The following is a 9,622-nucleotide window of genomic DNA, read 5'->3' as shown; positions in this document are numbered from 1 at the left end:
TTTTCTTGTCTCAGAGACAGTGAATTCAGGGATCAGTCAGATATCTCAGCAGTAGTGGCAATCAGCCAGCTGGACAAGGTAATTTAATATCCACTTCTACTTGAAACAGGGTGCTGGTGACAAGACCAGGATGGTTTTATCTGGATTTAGGCTACAAGACAAACCTTTTTGAAAAGCAATTGGAAAGGGAAAATAGAAATCTATTTCAAACATGGAAACAGAATAAAAAATTGAAATCTGGAATGCGAGCTCTCCCTAGGAACCACAGCTACTCTAAGTTAGCAAAAAATGATGTAGCTTAACTTATAAAAATAGTAAAACAGTAAAAAGGTACCACATGTTCCTCCCAGACTGCAAGCCAAACAATTGTTATAACATTTAAATCCTGTTCTGACATAATTCTATAGAAACCCTGGAAAAAATGGAGCCCACGTTGTGGAAGGACACTGTGCAGAGGAAGTGCTGTGTGTTTGGAGCACTGCATCCCACTTGCTCTGACAATTCAGTAGCCACTTTAATGAGAAAACAAAATATTCAGATCCCCTCAAATCTGAGTTTAAAATAAATGACACCTCAACTCGACAGAGCTGGCAGGCTGAGTGCTCTGGGATTCAGCCAGGAAGGAGCCTTGGTGGCTGCTGCAGGTCCTGGTGTGGAGGTGCTGAGGGCAATGCCAGAGCTTGGACAGCCCCAGAATACTGAGCAGCTCTGGAGGAGCCTGGTTATTTTTTCTTTTGAAACAGCCATGCAAATAAGACACAGGCACAGAATGTCAGTGCCCCTGCCTGGAGCTTATAGATGATACACAAGATTCATTGGTTTCTCATTCCTTGTTCTCCCTTTTAGTTTTATTTTTTTCCTTCTTTTTTTCCTTTCTTTCTTATCCATTCTGCTCTGTTCCCCCAATGAAAGATGAAAGCACAGTTTGGTAGGTGATAAACCTGTCAATTATTTTAAAGGCTCTAATTTTTCATGAGTGACTTCAAACTGCTCCTGCAAGCCTGATGCCTAAAGCCACAAGGAATAATTCTGAGATGAACACAAGCCCTGTCCTGGAAAGCATCTCAGCTCCAGGACAGGTGTATCCATGGGACAGGAAAAAGTGTTAGCAACACCTGAACAGGTAGCCCAGAACTGGCTCAGACAGTTTCCATAAACTGGTTTTCATTCACTACACTACAATATTCTCAGTCAGTTTCAAAAGCATAAAACCAGAATTTTGCTTCTAAAGTAAAAGCCACCTTGTGCCTTCTAATGTCTTAGATCCCAAGCTAGGTAGAAACTTAGGTCCCTGTAAGACTCATGGCCATTTATGGATCTGAAAATCCTAGGTTTGCATTTGATTTTTTCACCTCCTTTAAAATTACAGATCTAAGGTCTGGTTCCAAGGGCTGTGTGAAGAATCAAGAACTCCAGATTTTCAAGCCACAGAATCTCAGCTTTTCAAAGAGAGCAAACATTAATTGCACACTGCTGCAGGTAGAATTTAGGCTATGAGGTTAACAATAATTCTGGTGTCTGAGGCCCCAGAACTCTGCTTTTCTAGGTATTGTCCCAGGGATGTTCACCTCAGTGACTCTCAAAGTGAAAAGCATGAAGTGCTTTAGACCCTGCACCCCTTTCAATCAAAATCCACCAGTTTAGCTGAGGCACATAATTAATTTTCAGTTAGTGCAAGCAAGCCCATCCTGATTATACTATAGTATGAAATAAAGTTTCAACTGGTTCAATCACTTCCAGTGTGAGCCTGTCACAGTTTATATGTATGGAAAAAAAACCCACAAAACCAAATACAAATAATGTGGAAATATGGCTACTTTTTAGCTTCCAGAGTGCTTTTAGCTCAGTGAGGTCTGGGTGGTCCATGAAAATGAGATGACTGGACAGGTATTAAAATGAATTGCATGAGCTTCTGCTATGGAGTCAGCATGTCCCGAGGAGAGGGGAGAATTGGATGGGCTGATGGAAAGGGCAGCAGCCAAGGGTTTGTGGCACAGCATGGAGTTCCAGAAATCTTGTAGGCCATAAATGAAGTGAATATTTCACGTTTGAAGGCATTCCTTTTTCTTGGAGAAGATCAGTCATTTTATCTGGATCTAGTGGCCATGTGCAAGCAGCAAGACACTGAAACAGTGGAGGGTGAGGGAGATTTTAGATGGAGACTTTGTGGCTTTGATTGATTTTTGCTGTCTCCCAGAAAAGAATGAGTCTGTGGCTCCTCTCTCAAAAACTAGATCCTCTGGTGCATTGAAGATATGAGAAACATTACCAAAATCTGTTATCCAGCAATGCAAAACACTCTTGACCACACACTTCTGCTGCCTAGCAGGGATTTAAGAACTCTGTGGGAATGCAGTATCCTGTATCAGAGAGGAACACTTGGAATCCAGGAGAAAATCTGAGAAGCTTATTGTGAGAAGAGCTGGAATGTGTTACCCTGCATCCCAGATCTGACTTCACTACATCTTAATCAGTCTCATCAGAAACTAATAGGAAAAAAGACAGGTTTAGGTTTCAATGGTTGTAGTGCAAAATATCTTCAGATATTGAATTTAAGCTTGCAGACAACAAGAATGCATATTTAAGTCCGAATGGGATTTAGATAACTTGGAGTGCTCAGCTAAAAGAAAAGAAACACAGTTTCAAGCCCTTACTCCATCCCAGGCATGCTGGGGTACATCTTGATCACCCACAGGGCTGGGATTAATAGTTCAGGCCCAGCATTCTATTAGCACCACTGCACAGCTTCTGTCCTAGAGCTGGCTTTCATCCACTTGACTGGGAACACACAGAAAATGCTTGCCTGGACCCTTGATGTGGACACGATGCACTCAGCAGGGGCAGGATTTGCCCTCCCTGATCATAGCCAGTGAAAAGCAGGACACTGTCCCTGCTCAGTCACGTCCCTGCTCTGCAGGGAGGGAGATGCCTCAACACAAGGACCCTCCTGACATCCTCCTGAGGGCAGGGCTGGGGCAGCACCTCTTCAGCTGGTGCCCAACAGCTGTGAAGACACCATGGAAAGTGGAAGATGGAGAGCTACTCAGGTATCCTACAAATGAGGCCAGGGAGGCACATTATTTTCAGCCCCAGATGGATGTCTTGGGTGAGAAGTCATTATTCAACATTCTGCACCCACTCTGCTCCAACCAGTTACCATTTATTTCCTTGACTCTTGTTTCCAGGCCAGGTTCAGCTTCGTGTGGTTTCTTGGATCTTCTCAGCTCGTTTTGAAGTAAACAAAGGATCAGACTTTCCCGTAATCCCCACACACCACTGGCATCTTTCTGTGTCTCTGCTACCCAGCAGAACAAACACAAAGCCTGCATCTCCATGTGCCCTCTGCACAAAGTCCCTTCAAGTCTAAAATGGAAATGTTGGCAGGAAAATTTGGGAAAGTTGGGTACTTGCCTGTGCCCTACCTGGCTTGCAGATAAAAGAATCAGGTTGCCAAGTCTGCTGCTCTTTTAAGCCTGACAAATCCACACACTGGGCATTTGACTAGACATGAAAAGTTGAGGGAATATCATTTCTAGAGCTACAAAGCTTTGCTTCTTGTATTGCTTCTCAAATGAATTCAGGCAATCTTATAAAACTCCAGGCTCTTTTATTTCTCTCTGTCATTGTGCTGTTCCCTAAATCACAGATTCCTATTACCCTTTTCTTTGCCATTACACTTCCCTCATTTTTTTCACTTGTTTTATTTCCTGTGTCCATGTGTCTCTGTGTGTGCTCTAAAAGGAGCAGTTGCTCACACAAACACAGTCTGGCTTTATCCTGTCTGCAGCAGAAAGATCCCCACTCTCTGGACACAAGAACAAAACTCTCAGTGCTTTCTGCATCACTCCTGGCTGCCAATCCCACACAGGTGCAAAAAATCCCCTCAGCATCCCACTTCCTCCAGCAGCAGATGCTCTGGGGATCCTTTTAGTGAGAATGGCCACAGCATATTTAGCAAATAGTGCCTGAGCTTCCTGAGCACCCAAGAAGACAAATCAGGTAGGTCAGGTTAGGCCTGATCAGTCCCATTTTCCACCCCAGGCAGCAGAAATTCAAGTCCTTCTCCTCCAAGGAGCCCACAGAGCTTTCCAGTATTCTGGAGGCAGAGGGAAAAAGGATATGACAGCCCTTAGGATCACTTGCAGCTTTCCCAGCATTACAAGTCCTTGTGTTAGCTGGTCCTGCTCTAAAGATATTTTTCATATAAATTCAGTTTTTGCATGTTATTTGCTAATTGCCGTTGGTATTTAATTATGGCAAAGTTTAAATTACACAGGCAGCCACTAATCCACGTTATTCAAAGACATTTCCAAAATTCTACTCCAAACATTCTTTGCGGTGCTTAACAAACAGAGGCAGTTCTCAGTTGGCCCAAAAGTCACATTGCAAATATTTTCACAAAAGCAAGGATGAGCAAAAGGATCCTCCAGCCAATTCAGTTCATTACACAGACTTCCACCCATGTTTAATCTGGAGAGATCCATTTGTTTTCCTGAACTCCCTTCCCAACCCTAAATGAAATTAGGACCAAGCCTACTTGGACCATCATGGACTCAAGAAAAATATGCTTTAAATTAATTTTTAGGTCTTCTTAGCTTCCCCACTACTGAGACAGAAGTACTGTTCTCTCCCTGCTCAGATGCTCTTCAAAGCTCTACTTGGTAGAGTGTTACCAGAAGCTGCTCCTTCACTAGGAGGCCCTGTTTTGAGAAACAGATATTTGAGTTCCTGCTTTTACAAAGATCATATCATTTGTCCTCCTTCACCTGTCCTGAAAAGAAATACTTTCTTCAGAGTTGCCTTAGCATTTACAACTATGAGACATGCAAACAGCAGTGAATGGGGAATTCAAGCTGCTGTGTGCTCATCTGAATACATTCCCATTAATGACAGCACAAATATTGCCAAGGGTGAGGTAATGGTAGAGCAAAGCTATGAAGAGTCAGACCCCTCACAGCACACAGCAGGATAACCTGATGGGACTCTAAGAAGAGCAAAGAGGAAAGCAACTCAAAAATCTAGATAATCTGTCTCAAGAACACACTGGGAAGAAAATGGGGCAAGCTGTTAGCTTCAAGGGTCCTGTCTCTACAAAACTGGAAGACCTAAATTTGCTAATGCTGAAAGCCAGAATATAAAATATCCACCAAGCAGTTAACAGAAATTCTCAAATGGAAACAAACGTGTGAGTCACTTGTCTATCACTACTTAGGTGATAGACAGAGCAAGATGTTTAGAGATGCTTTCTGGTGTTGTTGGGCACAGGAAAAGCTTGTCCATAAGCTGTGGACACATAAGCTTCTCCAGATCCAGTGCTGCTGATAGATGCCACAGCTTCCAGCCTGCCCCTACCTTGAAATTGGTGTTTTCTGCTCCCCACCTCTGCCTGCTGAGCCTCCTGTAGAAATGGTCCCAGGCCAACTCATCAGCAACATGCTGAATCAAGCTTAAGCTGTTTAAATACTAAGTCTTTGATAAGATGGCAAGGTAAGGAAAGCTCCTGGAAGAGATGAAGGAAAATAAGGTCTGTATGACTCGCAGAATGACGTCAAGCCTGGGCTGTTGTCCAAAGTCCTAGAGGAAAGCAAGAGTGTGCATAAGCTGGCTCATTGATCTTCAGACTTACATACATTTTTGCCAGAAATGGTTTTTGTTGAAAGAAAAGAAGGGGGCAAGCCCTAGCCTGTGGATCACAAGCACGTCAGCGTGTCCAACAGTGTGGGGTATTCACAAATGGGTGGTTATAGCCAAAGCAGCAAACCCCAAGCTCCAGCTTTCAATCCCCCTGAATCTTTTTGGCAAGTAAATCACCTTGGTTCAGGCTTCTATGTAGGGAAAAAAAGTAGTTTTGTGAGATTCACTTAGACTCTCTAATTTTCTCCTCCTATATATTTGCACTCGATGTTTATCCCCTTGAAAAATCCTTGTTGTGTTGTCTAGAGAAATCACTTTAAGGTTACAAGAGGCACACAGTACACTCAGAGTAAAGATTTTCTCATTCTTTCAGGTTCTTGTTTATGCAGGTTTCATCTGAGCTATCTGCTGGTTGTCACAGCTTTAAAGTAAAATGCATCACACAGAAAATCCTTACTGCAGGCATCCAGGACTCTGCCTGACACTGGTAAAGCTATTGTGACCCCCCAAACTTCCTGCAAAACCAGACTCAGTTGATGTGCTGGCACACTGGAGCTTGATGGCTGTTTAATAGCTCTACCACCTTTGGGGATGCATTCATAAATTGCAAACAGAAAGACAGGGGTTTTTTTTTCCCCTTACTTGTTTTCATGTCTTCTAATTTTGGTGACACTAATGGGTTGCCCAGAGCTAGGATGGCCTGAAGGAACTGCTGTGAGTGTCTTCCCCATCAGAACCAGTATTCTCTGCTCTGCAACCCAGGTGGGTGCTTGCTGTATTTCAGGGTGAGCTTTTTGCACCAGCAGATCCCCATTTTCCTACCTCCTTGGTCAGGAGGTTATGTACTGGATTGTATCCTGCTTCCCTAACACTGGATGTTGTGCAGTGTTGAAGGAATTTATCCCATATCTAATGTTCAGATTTTATTCTTTGAATCCATGTTACTTCCTATTCTAGTTAGTTTTAATGTTTCAGATTTCTTTGGGAGAAAGAGAAGAAAGATCCCTACCTTTAGTAACTTTTTTTTTGGAAAGTATTAGTACAGAAAATAATTATTTTCTACCCATGGATTCTTTAACTTACTTATTTGCTTACTTATTTACTTATTAACTTACTTACTTTTAGAACTAAAATATGGTAGTGTTCACCCAAGTTAAAAGTTCACAGCTTGAGTATCACTAAAATTAGTAAACTCCCTGAGAAATCAGAGAATCATCCACCCTGTATTTAATCAAATCCACTTATTCTGCTAACACTTTGCAGATTCTTATTGTAACTGGTATTAATTTTTCTGCATTTGTGACCATCTAACTCCAACCAAGATTCTACACATTTCCATGCAGCCTGAAAAGAAATAAGTGAACAGCTGACTTAGTAAATGGACCTTGCTGCTTTTAAACCCCTCATAAAATCAAATATTATCTTAAGAAATCCTAATCAAATTAATCTTCAACTCCATCTTCCCTCTCTTCACCCTATGACTTCACCCTGAGCTTGCCTGAATATGACCTGAATCTCATTTACTTCCCATTAGAAAAAATGAAGTGAACTTCTAAAAAAAATAACCTTTCAATTACCTTTTAAACTCCTAAAAGAGGACTCGTTTTGACCATGACATCATTCACTGATGATTTTAGCACATGGGCCACATTCCCTGCTTGACCTAATTTATCTGAGCTAACAGAGATAAGTAGGCAGTGAAATATGAAAAGTCCTTTGTAGCCATTGGTGAATTTTAATTATTTTTCATACGTATCTCTAGATAGATAAGTATGAAGATAGGTAGCCCACACCTTATAAAGAACAGAAACATTATGTCAGGTGGGTGTGCAGCCAGATCCCTCCACATCCAGGCTGGAGGAGAGCTGGATACTGGGCTGTGGATAAGCTGAGATTCATGGGCAGTAACTTTGCTCAGACATCTAGAGAAATAAGCACTTCCAAAGAGCTCTCCAGCTCTCCTTTCTTGGACACCTATTTTCATATGTGAGGAATCACTCTCCAGAGAGCACCGTTTTTCTCCTCTCCTGATAAAGGAGGAGCTTAGATGACTGACACCTAAATTTTAAATATCTAAAGTCCATGAAGATTGATAGGGGAAGGGGATACCAGCTATGAGACTGAATAGATGGATATTTAAGAAGCTGCACAATGCCCAGAGGGCAGAAGGTGCCTAAGCAGCACAGTTTAAGCAGAATCTTGTTCAACCCCCATCTATATGTTGTGTGAATGTGTAAACTTAATCTGTTTGGTGGGATTATACTGTTGTTGAGGTTTGGGGGTTTTTTCCAAAAAAGTCTCTTCAGATGACTTATCTTTTAGAGCCTCGTGGTACAGTTTGAAAAATTGTCTCTACATCTTCCTGAATTTGCCAGCCAGGTGCTGGTAGGAAAACCTGGCCCCAGTCCAGCCACCACAACTCACTGGATGTTATGCTAGAACAACACATTAGCATCATTCAAATCTAGAAATAATACAGCACTTTGTCCTTCCAGATGGCTTCTTTGCTAAGTCATTAAAAAACTATCAGCCTCACAACTGTCTTCTAGGCCTTCACAGCTGAGAGGAGTTTAGACATAAACTCCAATTGTGGTAGAATTAAAACCACCCTGTGGTTTTTAAATAAGGCTCCTTCCATTTCCTCCTTCCCCCCTTGCTTCTCCAACCTTTTTCTCCTTAACCAGCTCAACTCTTTTCCAGCACAGAACCTCCCCATCACCTCCACCATGTCCTGCTCTGCAGGAGCCACTCGTGTGCTCCTCCTGTGACAGATCAGGGTATTTAGGAGACACTCAGCACACAACATATGTGATTATCCCAGGTAACAGCCAACCTGCTGCTCCAAAATGCTCCCCTCCTCTCACACAGGTTGCTGCCCCAGCTGGCCCTGCTGCTTTAAGGCTTTAACACCCCCAGAGGAACTCCTTGTTTTGTTATTCTACATGGATCTGCTTACTCATTTTCCATTCCTGCAAGATAGGTTTTAATGGACTCGATCCAGTACCAGGAAGGCCTCATCAGAGACATAATTAATGGATGCTCAGCATAGGAAAACTTTGACTTAGAAAATGTCATCTATCAAGTGCACAGGACCAATTAGGGTAGCCAGGTTTTCAGCAGAAGTAGCTTTAACATCATCAGGATTTCCTACTGAATGTACTGTTTGGAAAAGGTGAGTGGAATTGGGGGTGATGGCAGGGAGGGGGGAATTTGTTTTTCCATGGTGGAAAGTAATCTGCCACTCTTGGGAATGCTTTACCAACACCAACTGCAAAAACATCCATGTTGCCAGTTTACATTAGGGATAATATTGTGACTGCATTAAAACTGGAAGAAACCACTCCATCAGTCAAAGGAGGATTTCAGGGGATCTGACCTTGAGTAATGTTCTGGCTTAGCAAAAACTGTGGATTTGATCATTAATAATATTTTGCATGATCCTTTTTTTTTTATTATTCAAAGCAGACTTTGTCAGCCAAAGGAGTCAAATCCTCTCTCATGTTCCATTTTTCTCCATTTTCGTGTGAGCAAGAGAAATCTCTATGAAAATATCCTCTGTTTGCCAGGACTGAAAAGATAACATTCCTAAGAGTGGGACTGGATTCACCTAAGGTCTCTTCAAGTTCTAAGATGGTCAAATTTGCAGTCTCAGCAGCTTGGACAGCAAATCATGGCTAAGAAAGAGGGGAATTTTCCTCTCTTGGAAATGCCTCCTGCATTTGGCTGTGAAAGTTTATCATAGTGAATACTTCCCATGGATACAGCACAACCAGTGTCAGCCAGGTGAGTTGTATCTGGGTTGCTGGGAAGGCCCTTGAGCAGCAAGGAGCTGTTACAACACTTCATCATTTTGCAGCTTTCTTGGCATATTCCATCAGCTTTGATGCTGGAAATGATGGTATATGTGTTCTGGGAACAGGGAACCTGGGTGACTGAAGCCAACTCCTGTGGCATTCCAAGGGATGCTTCCCCAATCTTGGAGTAGAGC

Source organism: Heliangelus exortis, chromosome 20 (genome assembly GCF_036169615.1).
Source record: "Heliangelus exortis chromosome 20, bHelExo1.hap1, whole genome shotgun sequence".
Classification (NCBI taxonomy): Eukaryota; Metazoa; Chordata; class Aves; order Apodiformes; family Trochilidae; genus Heliangelus; species Heliangelus exortis.
This window is presented reverse-complemented; position numbering follows the sequence as displayed.